The sequence below is a fragment of the Pygoscelis adeliae genome, unplaced genomic scaffold (genome assembly GCF_000699105.1).
Source record: "Pygoscelis adeliae isolate BGI_AS28 unplaced genomic scaffold, ASM69910v1 Scaffold463, whole genome shotgun sequence".
In the NCBI taxonomy this organism is placed as follows: domain Eukaryota; kingdom Metazoa; phylum Chordata; class Aves; order Sphenisciformes; family Spheniscidae; genus Pygoscelis; species Pygoscelis adeliae.
This window is the reverse complement of record NW_008824471.1, coordinates 1,923,152-1,934,691: the sequence shown is the minus strand read 5'-3', so window position 1 is coordinate 1,934,691 and position 11,540 is coordinate 1,923,152. Positions and strand designations below refer to the sequence as shown.

The window sequence follows — 11,540 nt, the reverse complement described above, 5'->3', positions numbered from 1 at the left end:
TTTTCCCTCGTCTTCCTTTTATCCCCGACGTACCTATGGAATCTTTTCTTGTTGCCCTTGATGTCCCTGGCCAGATTTAATTCTATCAGGGCTTTAGTTTTCCTAACCTGATCCCTGGCTGCTCAGACAATTTTTCTGTATTCCTCCCAGGCTACCTGTCCTTGCTTCCACCCTCTGTAGGCTTCCTTTTTGTGTTTGAGTTTGTCCAGGAGCTCCTTGTTCATCCATGCAGGCCTCCTGGCGTTTTTGCCTGACTTCTTCTTTGTTGGGATGCATCGCTCCTGAGCTTGGAGGAGGTGATCCTTGAATATTACCCAGCTTTCCTGGGCCCCTTTTCCCTGCAGGGCTTTGTCCCATGGCACTCTACTAAGCAGATCCCTGAAGAGGCCAAAGTCTGCTCTCCTGAAGTCCAGGGTAGTGAGCTTGCTGTGCGTCCTCCTCGGTGCCCTAAGGATCTGGAACTCCACCATTTCATGGTCACTGCAGCCCAGGCTGCCCTTGAGCTTCACGTTCCCCAGCAGCCCCTCCTTGTTGGTGAGAACAAGGTCCAGCATAGCACCTCTCCTCGTTGGCTCCTCTACCACTTGGAGAAGGAAGTTATCATCGACGCATTCCAGGCACCTCCTGGATAGCTTATGCCCTGCCGTGTTGTCTCTCCAACAGATGTCGGGGTGGTTGAAGTCCCCCATGAGGACCAGGGCTTGTTTTAACTTGTTTAAAAATCAAAACATGCATCAAGCAGAAATATGTCAGTTGTTTTCCTGAGAGTGGAAGGGTCTCAATCTGATATTGTTTAAAGTTCCCAATTGCCAGGTTGGAGGAGTGTACACCATTTATAGAACAACACAAGTGGCAATTTCTCTGCACTGTTTTCTCAGTGTGCCTGAGGAGGAAGATCTGAGGGACCACATCTGGGTGTACGAGAAGATGTCCCTCTTTTTGTGACTTTCATCCTTTTTCCTGTCTGCAGGCCCTTTCCACAATATTGCAAATTAATGCTAACTTCAGTGGTGACTTTGATGATGTTGGGTACTTGTCTACAGGGTGGATTGATACTGCCAAGACAATGTCACTGAGCACTCATGTGCTGCTAAATCATAGTGGTGATCAAAATGGTTTGTTGAGCCAAATTCATACTAATAGCTTATGGAAGAATTTCTGTTCCCTGTTATAAGTTTTTTTGAAGTTTTTATTTTTTCTGTGTGCTTTGTAATGCTTTCAAAACAGCAGCCATTTTGCTAACTTGATTTTGAAGCTGAAAATGTCAAGTTACAAACTAGAACCAACTTATGTGATGTCTACGTCCCACTTAAAGCAAGTGAGCTGCCTGGGCCCTGGCACTGCTGCTGCTCAGGTCCTCTCCTCTGCATCCAGAGTGTCCTGGAATGTGGGCGAGAGCAGGACCTCATCCTTCAGCCAAGCAGCACAGGCTGGTTGTGAGTAGGGATGCTGGCGTTCCTGGTATGCTGGCCATGCCCAGGGTCCCATGCCCTGTACTCCAGGCCTGTGAGTAACTAATATGTGCAATTTGGCATACTTTTTGACAATAAAAATCACAGGATCTTGGAAAGAGGGGATAAGCCAGTTGCAGTGCAGGTGCACCTGCTGAGATGGTAAGCTGTGATTAAACTAAGGCTGAAAATCATTTAGCTTTTTGTGGAAGGAAACAACTCAGCATATATATACTTAAGGTCCTGGGGGGTTTTAGCCGCTGTCTTTTGTAGCTACAACAAAAATACAAATCCTATTCCTGTGATGAGCTTCTGTGTGGTTATTATTGAGATATACTCATTTGTCAAAACTTAATGGACCACAAAAAATGAGTGTCTCTACAAGTGCATCTATATTCATGTTTTAATTCAGACCAGGAGTGCTCTTCTGAAATGAATTTCCCAATCAATCCCCTTTGGTTGGTTTTGGTTGAGCAGCAGTCCTGGAGTGCATGAACTTGACACTTTTTTGATGAAACTAAACTGGAGAATGTGCTCAGGGAGTCTTGAATGCAGTTCAGGTGCAAGTGAGCTTCAGGACAAGGCACCAAAGCAGAGCTAGTCTGAAGTTTAAACAAAGAAACAGAAAAATCTGAAATATGTACAGAAGGGATGACAGATCCTCAGCACTAAATTTTGCTCTATAGACCACTTCCTATTTGTCTGTAATACCTGCTAACATATACCTTGCCAGTGCTACCATATGCCTTTTGGGTGCTTACTGCCTCACAGAGTTAAAATATCTCCATTTTGGACAAAGATGCTGTGTCCACTTTTATGACTTATGCTAACACAGTTCCTGTATAAAATCTTACTCTTTTTGTAGTGTTTAGTACTGATAAAATACCACAGAAATGTGTGTCATTCTGCAGATTGGGAAGATAAGTGTTAGTATGTGAGGAGTGGCAAAGCTGAGAATTATGAAATGGGTGCTTGTCGTGGTTTAACTTCAGTCAGCAACTGAGCACCACACAGCTGCTCGCTCACTCCCCGCCCCCCCCCCCCCCGGGGGGGGGGAAAAGCCATCGGAAGAGTGAAAGTGAGAAAACTCATGGGTTGAGGTAAAAACAGTTTAATAATTGAAATGGAATAAAATCCTAATAATAAAAATAATAAGAAGAATAATACACAAAGCAAGTGACGCACAATGCAATTGCTCACCACCTGCCAACCGATGCCCAGCCAGTCCCCAAGCAGCGGCTCCCCTGGCCAGCTTTCCCCCAGCTGATGTACTGAGCATGACGTCACACGGTATGGAATATCCCTTTGGCCAGTTTGGGTCAGCTGTCCTGGCTGTGCCCCCTCCCAGCTCCTTGTGCACCTCCAGCCTTCTCAGTCCGTAGAACATGGGAAGCTGACAAGTCCTTGACTAGTATAAGCACTACCTAGCAACAACTAAAACATCGGTGTGTTATCAACATTATTCTCATCCTAAATCCAAACCACAGCACTGTACCAGCTACTAGGAAGGAAATCAACTCTATCCCTGCCGAAACCAGGACAGCGCTTCTGCCCAGTTTTTAAATGCATTCATGCATATTTAGCATTTCTTCCTTTGAAAAAGCCAGTTCTTGATTGTACCTAAAAAGATGAGTCAGGATCCTTTCTTTAACGTTAGAGATGCATGAACCTCTTTCTTCAGTTGCAGGGTGAATGCTGTGTACTGACATGCTGCGCCTTTTCCACATACCCTGAAGAATGAGTCCAAAGCAAAAATTACTCTTTGGGGTTAATGGCTGACAAATAAACCTTTGCCCCCCTTTCCATACAGGTGGTCATTAATCTCCAGAAAAATCAGAGCGGCTAGTTGTGTTGGGTCATTGTTGTTGTGTCTTAGTCTTCTGAATACTTTGGAGAATGACCTAAGTTTGCTGTGGGTTTTGATGATATCCTGTTCCAGCATTGTGCAATGCTTCAGCACCTTTCCATATACCAGCTGAGCATATCTGAGTAACAACATAATGATTCAGCTCATGAAAGAGCTGAATGAAGTGCAGTGTTACTGAAGGCTGAGGGAAGATGTCATGAAGTTGCTAGTGTGACAGGTATAAGCCAGTGTGGCACTGTTAGGGCAGCTGCTGGTGGACGAGAGAGAAAAACTGACTGGAAAAGACAAGGGTAAAGAAGCAGAGGAGATGAGTGCCCTGTAAAAAACATTCACAGTCCATAACAAAGTCCAACAAAGTTTTTTTCAATTAGTAACGCTGAAGATGGGTAAAAAAATTGCTCCCGGGCCATTATTGTTCACATATGTGATGAAGTTCATAAGGATTTAATCGCAGCAGTAATAATTTCCTCTTAAAAACAACAACCTCAAACTGCTACACAGAGGAGGTTGCTGGGGGGGAAATGAGATGATGGAAGGGTGAAATTACTTGTTTGAAGTCGCTCAGCAGATCCAAACAGATTGAGCAGCAGTTCCCAGATCTCCCTAAAGTCTCAGATCAGTGCTTAGAGCACACAGTATCTATAAACCAACAAACACCAGTTTGTGGCTCTGTGGCATAGGATGGGCTTTGCATGGGGGTGCTCACCCAGCCTCTGGGAGCTGCCACCACTCTGGTGGCCTCCTCAGCCTGCATAGTGCCTGATCTGGGACAGGGAGGAGGAAGACTGGGGGTGAACTCCTCCTCCTCCTTCTCCCAGAGGTGGCCAGTGTCATCCAGTTGCTACTGAAAATTACGTGCAGTCATGCAAAGTTCATATGTAATCTAACTCTCTAGTTTGAACAGTTTATATGAGCTACTGTGCTGGCCAAATTTTGTTGAGTGGCAATATTGTCAGTAAGTTGTCCCTCATCATTTTGTAGGTATTAGTAAGTTCATTTTGTGTTCTTTGATAGCGCTTATTATCTCATTTATTTTAAATGGTTTGTGTCAGTTCAGTAAATACTAGTTCTGGTTTTAAAAGCATTTTCACAGGTGCCTTACTACATTTGTATTCAAGAGGCATATGCTCCTTTTGCATCCATTGAATCTAATCACACATATACATCATACGGATGTGCAGTTACTTTCAGAAGCAGATGTTTCCACCCACGTACGGACAGATTTCTGTAAGATGTAGAGACTTCCCTATCAGAGAAAACCATTGTCACTGTCAAATTCTTTGGTCTTGTCGCTCTCCTCCGTCTTCCCAAAGCTTTAAATTTCGTTCCAAAATGTGCAAATTACTTCCAGGCAGGGGGAGAGGTGATAAAACATCTCCAGAAAGCCTTTGTAACTTTGCATCAGGAACATGATCCAAGGGTTTCCTTCTGTCAAAGCTGCTGGAAACTAGATAGCGTGTGTGTCGCTTGCCAGAGAAGCATCAGGCTCTAGTTCACCGTACTCCTGGTAGACTTCAGACTCAGACTGTATTCACGGCTTGGTGGTGGGATGTACATTAGTTACCAGATCCGCTTTCACACCTTCGGACTGGTTATTTTCTAAACTTCAGAGGGAGGTCAGACTGTGTTAGGATGGGTGTGTGGAGGGTGAAGGTGAAGCAAGGATGTAGGGAAGACTGCTTTATAGGATTTCCTGATAGACCTGGCAGGCCCTTTTGCAGTCTGGGTGTCCCATTTTCTCGGTCTCGTTTCTGACCTGCATTCTTCTTCATGTCCAGTAGATGGTAATGATGTGTTAAAAATGCTGCTTCATCCTTATTTTGATCGGAGGAAATACTGCTGTCACAATCACAATGGATGTGCTAGGTTCCCAAGGATTATATACCACTGATTCATTTTTACTACCTTTTCTTTTTTTTAAATTATTTTCTTTTCATTTCTTGTAAGTTAATCAAGCTGCTGTGATAGCAAGGTCTTGGTCTGTATTGCTCACTCATAATATTTTGGCTTAGATTTTGTTAATCACTTTCACAGATGTCACTGATTCTGTATTATCTGTAGAACTCTTATGAAATACTATGATAAAGGAGGATGGGCTACATGATTTAACGGCCCCTTCCAGACCTGAAATTTTATGAAACTCCCTCCTATGGTATATTGAAAAGATAACTAGGACTTCCTACACTACAAAGGAAGAAAGGGAGGGTTTTTGAACTAAAACTTCCAAATGCGTTTCTCCTGCTTCCACAACCTCAGGGTCAACTGCTTTTGGTAACTGGAATAAGCATTTTAATTTCATTTGATAACTTGCTAGGGACAAACACTATCTATTTATATGGCACATCTACTGCCTTAGTGAGACCATAAACAAGCTGCTATTGGGAATGGATTCTAATATCTAGTTTCTATGTAAGTACCCCAAAACACCTGAATTTTGGAAATGCTGGGGTTTTCTAGGTACTACTTAACTATGTGAAAGTCAGGCTACGTTTGGCAAGGCTTGTCTATAAACCAAACTTTCTATTCTTTAGACAAACTAACCAGTAAAAAAACACAATAAAAATAGACCTAATAAATAGATAAATAGTTAGCATTGAGTACAGTGAGAGCAATTTTTAAAGATGAAAGCATTGCTCCCTGGCATTTCTGTCCATCTGTTTGTTTAGGCTTTTCTATACATTCTATCAGCATAATGCCTAAGCAAATAATTTAGTATAAAATCAGCATTATAGGTTTGCTGGATTCTGATACCTGATATAACAGTTATGTGCTTATCCTGTAAAAGATATTTATGAAGACACCTATATGTATGCACTGTTTTAAAAAGAAGTATTTTTTACTCCATCAACTGTTAGGATTTTTTTCAAAGCTGTTGACGTTGTTTTTTGTAATGCAGCTCTTTTAAAGCTATTCTGAAAGGAGATCCGGTCACCATTAATTCCTGTGTAAATTAAGCATAATCACTCAGAGAAGAGACCCTTTATTTAGTGAGTTTAAAGCTCATTATACAATTTTGTAGGGGGAAAATTACCATGCCTGTAAATTCACTGCATTTCCTAATGAAATAACTTTGCAATTTTTTTCAGCCTTCTTTCATAGGAATAAGAATTATAGTGGCACTGGAAAGTAAAATCATGCTATTCCTACTGGCAGTTTTCCCAGTTCTAGAAGAAATTATAACTGTGAACACATTTTGATTCAGATTCATCTCAGCATGTAACAAAAGCATCTTTTGTCACGGTGTGTTTTCAGATCCTCTTTTCCACCTCTTTTATTAGAGCCTAAAGCTGGCTCCACCAGCCTTACTCGTGGCTTATGATGACACAAATTCTCTGGGGGCATATGGCTTTCTCAAGCAATAAAGCATCATTACACTCCTCATTCTTGAGGACACACTATTTCGCATGCAAATCGTGTTTGGAGGGATGAAACAGCAGAACTCACGGTGTTCATTTTCCACAAAAATGAGGCTTGCATCCTCCCACCAGGCTTGCAAAGGCAAGCATATTTACCATGGGTATCTGTGCTTATCTAGTTTTATCTTGACATACGGTTGTAGATGGCAGCAAATAGATGGCATTTTAAGTGCTTTGGCTGCAGCTACCAGCAACAGGAGTGGTAAAAGACAAAATAATTATTCTTGAGCAGACTGTCCTCTTCTGACCAGCAGCACCCTCACGTGCGAATTAACAAGACAAGCCGGTGCCTATAGCTCTGCAATGCACACACAACCGTCTGCTAAGCCAGGTGTCATGACTGTGCTTCAGCAACTAAAAGCTGGACCTGATGTATAATTGAAAATAATTTTAAGAACGCCTGAAATAATTGTCTTTTCCTGAAATTAGTTACATTTTATAATATGGATATTAATCATATGTACTCATAGAGTGTAATTGTTTTTCTCTCATTTGGGAAAGGTATAAATACATTTAGGGGCATATGGATCAGTATCCTCAAGGTTTCATTTTCCTGTTCCTGCTTTGGTTAAGTTTTCATCTGTATAAAATAAAGATTTGAAAATAGTTTGGCTTTGGAAAATAGCATTAAGACAGACCATAAAGGAATATTCAGAAAGGTCAGCTCAGTGTGTGGATGCCTTCTTCATTTCTTCACACAAAAACTCCGTTTGTTCTATGGTAACGGAAAGATACAATGTTCCTTGAAGTCTTTTGCAGTGTATTAAAATTAGTGAAAGATGAAATGGGTATTGTTTACATTTAATCAATATGAAACTTGACTTCAGTGTGAACAATATTCCTTCAGCAGTTAGGAGCTGGTACTGAAATTCTGCTGCTGGCCAGTGCTTTTGGGTCAGAGTACCACAGAAGGTTGATAACTCTGGTTTCAGACTTGCTCATGGTCCAGCACAGACAAGCAAAGCCGGCTCTCAAATACCGATTCCGCCGATTTCTGTGTAGAGTCCCATTTAAAACATAAGGCTATCTGTACTTGCCAAACAGGTCATCAGGGTGAAAAATCGTATTTCTATTTTAGATGGTATCAGAATGTAGCTTGCTGAAGTTAGTGTATGTAGGTCTGAATTTTTAGTGCTTCTGTGTATGTACACTACGACTGATTTTCAGTGCTCAACGGTAGATGCTCAGCACTTCTCAAAGGTGAGGTATTTCTGCTTAGCATTTTCAGCATCTAAAGATGGACCCCTGAGATAGTTACAATACTAAAATTCATTCTCTTTGAAAATGTGGTGAAAATAAAATAATGTGAATTTCCAAAGGCAGCCATTTCTGAAAAAAATAAGATTGAAATATTTATTTTTGATGAAATTGAAGTTTTTTGGTTTGATTTCAGCCTTGATGTATTTTATCTTTTATAAATTAAAAAGAGAAATAAGGTTGGTTGTTGCACAGAACCAACAATTAGCATTAACAAAGCTATAGGAAGGAGGGAAGGAAAAAGAAAAATAAGCAAATTTGAAGTGAAGGGTGCATTACTCCATCTCTACTCGATAATTAAAGAGAAAAAATTAATAGTTGCCATAAAGTATTTTAAATATGAGAGTCTCTTATTAGGTTCTTCGAGAGTGTAATTAATCACTTGCAGCCGCATATGTTCTTTCTGTAGTGGTACACAGTACTAGCATTTCATTAAAAGCCAGTTCAATAATAATGGGTCACTCAAGCCGTCATTTTCTCTGGAGAAAGTGGGGAAGCTGAACGCGTGCTGCTTCATCTCTCATCCGCCATGCCAGCATGCTGAGTCGGGTAGGAGGAGAGTGGTGCAAGCTGAGCGCCTGGGGGTCACGTTTCAGAAACCCCCTTGGTCTGGGTGCAAATGCTGTTGTGAAGCTGGGAGCAGAGGGACAGCTGTAGGGCAGCAGGCTGGCAAACATGCAACGCGGCGGCGGATGGACAGGGTGCCAGCGACCCTTTGGCCAGGCTGGCCCAGGCTCCCTTACCCTCCTGCCGGGACCCCAACCTTCCCCTTGGGCAGCGTGAGGGACAGGTGACGGCCAGTGTCCCCGGCGGGTGCGGCTGCTGCTGGGACACCTGTCTGTGGCAGGCATGGAACTGTCCCCTTGCACGCCGACACCGATCTAATCCTGGTGTGTCAGTGCATGATCTGTTCGTATTTTTCATCTGGTAGTGGATGCACTTGGTGACCCTGCGGTCATGCGGAAGTGGAAGTGCCACCAGCAGAGCTGTTTGGGGATGTTTATTTGATCTTATTGTGCAACTAGATGCCAAATTAGATGAAGTCTTTAGGCCAGAACACTGTTAGGCCACTGAATTTACATACTGCTAGCGTTGGCTGTGCCACAAAATTATTGTGGTCTTGCCTCTTATAGACTTCTGATAAAAAGGCTGCAGGTCACAGTCAAATTCCTACCAAAGGGAAGTCCCACGGTTGTGTAGAAATATTTCATTAATAATATAAAATAAATGCAAGTCATACATTGCCCCAATGACAGAGTTTTTTGGCTGTAATAATTTTTTTTTTAACAACAGTCATGGGTTAGATTCTCATAGCTCCTGTGCTGCGCTAGTGCCCTAGCTAGTTTGCACTGACAGTGAAATTAAGAGAAAGATATGTAGACAAGGTATTGGAGATGCTCTGATTGTCACTTAGTTTTATTAATCTCTCAAGGAACAAGATAAACTCAGGGGGACAGATTTCGCCTAATACATTTGATGTTACTTCTGAGGGATAGGATGAAAAGTAAGCAAGGGTAAGAAGGTGCCCTTGGTGCTCACCGGGATTTGGGAACTAAGAAACATTCTGGCAATGCACAGTTCTCAGGAGGCCCAGGTATTCCTGGTTTCCTAACAGAAGATTGGGAACAACTTCACAAGTTAATCATTTCATCCTCACGAGGTGTAATGTGGCCTCTCATGAAGTATGCAGTAAATGAAAGACGTTTTCCCATGCAGCTGAAGGGACCTGAAGCCCTGTCCTTCACCATCTTATACTTGTGACTTACCTTCCTTTAGAAATACATCTCACTGGCATTACAAGAAAACACATTAGTCTCCTGGAGTCGTGCTTGTAGTAAATGAAGAACAACGTAAGTTGTGTAGTTGCACCCTATTATTTTATAATTTACTTCGAGAAGAATCTTTTGCAATTAGCTCATTGTTGAAGTCTACAAAGTACAAACACGGGAAGCAGAGTGGTTTTGATAGGGAGGGGACCTGTCAGTAGCTGATCAAGGATTTTTTTTTTTTTAATCTTAAATATGATTTAATGCTCTGTGAAAAGAATTAAGAATCCCATTTTACACTGAAGCATGCTGTTAACGTGCATATAAAAACCTCAGCAATTTTATTGACAGTTATAAATTCACAGCTGCTGTTGGCAAATTTTTTTAAAAGACTGCTTCCCTTTCCCCAATTCTTTGCAAGACCATTGTCATAGTTTGCTATTAGCTAAGGCAGAACCTTATGTAACAGAAATGCATAGGACTTCAATTTCACTGTATACATCAGGAAAAAAAGAAAATCAATGTGAAGCCCAGACTCAGTCTGCTGATACCAGAGATAACTATCTGTAGAATACAGAAAGAAAACCAGGCTTAGACTAGTTTTTTCTTACACTTTGGATGTTAAAAATGACAGAAAGAGGCTATTGCTAGTGAGGGTTGTTATGACTATTACCTTATGTTCAAATTTGGGGTTAAGCCTGGAGACTGTCAGTGTGTGTATCAAATATTTTAAGTACTTAGTACTAATTTCTATTTAAGTTAACTGATGGAAGGATAAGTGTTAAGAAACAATATGTGTGCATTTGCAGTTTCACATCTGCATTGCATATCCATTGTGTATGTGTGTAGATGAATCCCACGTACCCAGGGATATATGTGTATGTATATATAAATACACATAGGTGTTTATATATGTATGTATACATCTATCTGACTTTCTAGTCTATTTATATATAAGAATGTGGGTCTGAATGCATCTTTAAATTGTGAATGAATATTCACAATTCTTCTTGTGATATTTACACAATATCCATTAATCAAGAATATACAGGGGTGAAGATAATTTTTATTTTCAAAGAAGAAGTTTGAAAAAAAGCAGCACCCAGCTTGCAGACCTGGGGCTCATTAAAGCTTTACAGGTGGGGTCTACATGTGGTTCACTGCAAACACAACTACAGCTATGGTAGCACTGACCTAAAGCTGGTAAGAGTGCTATCTGGCCAGAGGAACCCAATGAAAGACAATGGAGATATGAAGTAAAGGTTTGTGTGATGCTATTAATTTTTGGTCTCAGCGCAGTTTCTGTTAAATTGACTGTCGTTGAGCGGTATCTTTATAAATGATGTTCTTAAGGCTGGTTAAAAATAAGGAACAGATTTTGTGAATTTTTTACAAACTTGAAAGTTGTTGTTTTATTGGATTCAAATGAAGTAAAGGTTTGTGTGATGCTATTAATTTTTGGTCTCAGCGCAGTTTCTGTTAAATTGACTGTCGTTGAGCGGTATCTTTATAAATGATGTTCTTAAGGCTGGTTAAAAATAAGGAACAGATTTTGTGAATTTTTTACAAACTTGAAAGTTGTTGTTTTATTGGATTCAAAATAGAATCATAGAAACATAGAATCATTAAGGTTGGAAGAGACCTCTAAGATCATCGAGTCCAACCATCGACCCAACACCACCATGTCCACTAAACCATGTCCCTAAGTGCTGCATCTACACATCTTTGAAATACCTCCAGGGATGGTGCCTCAACCACTTCCCTGGGCAGCCTGTTCCAATGT

General features: G+C 41.2%; 1 protein-coding gene across 1 annotated transcript in view; it reads left to right on the top strand.

The window, feature by feature from the left end:
- Window positions 1-11,540, top strand: part of SMYD3 (SET and MYND domain containing 3) — a 385,279-nt gene that overhangs the window by 183,065 nt on the left and 190,674 nt on the right. The gene's annotated exons all lie outside the window — the stretch shown is intronic.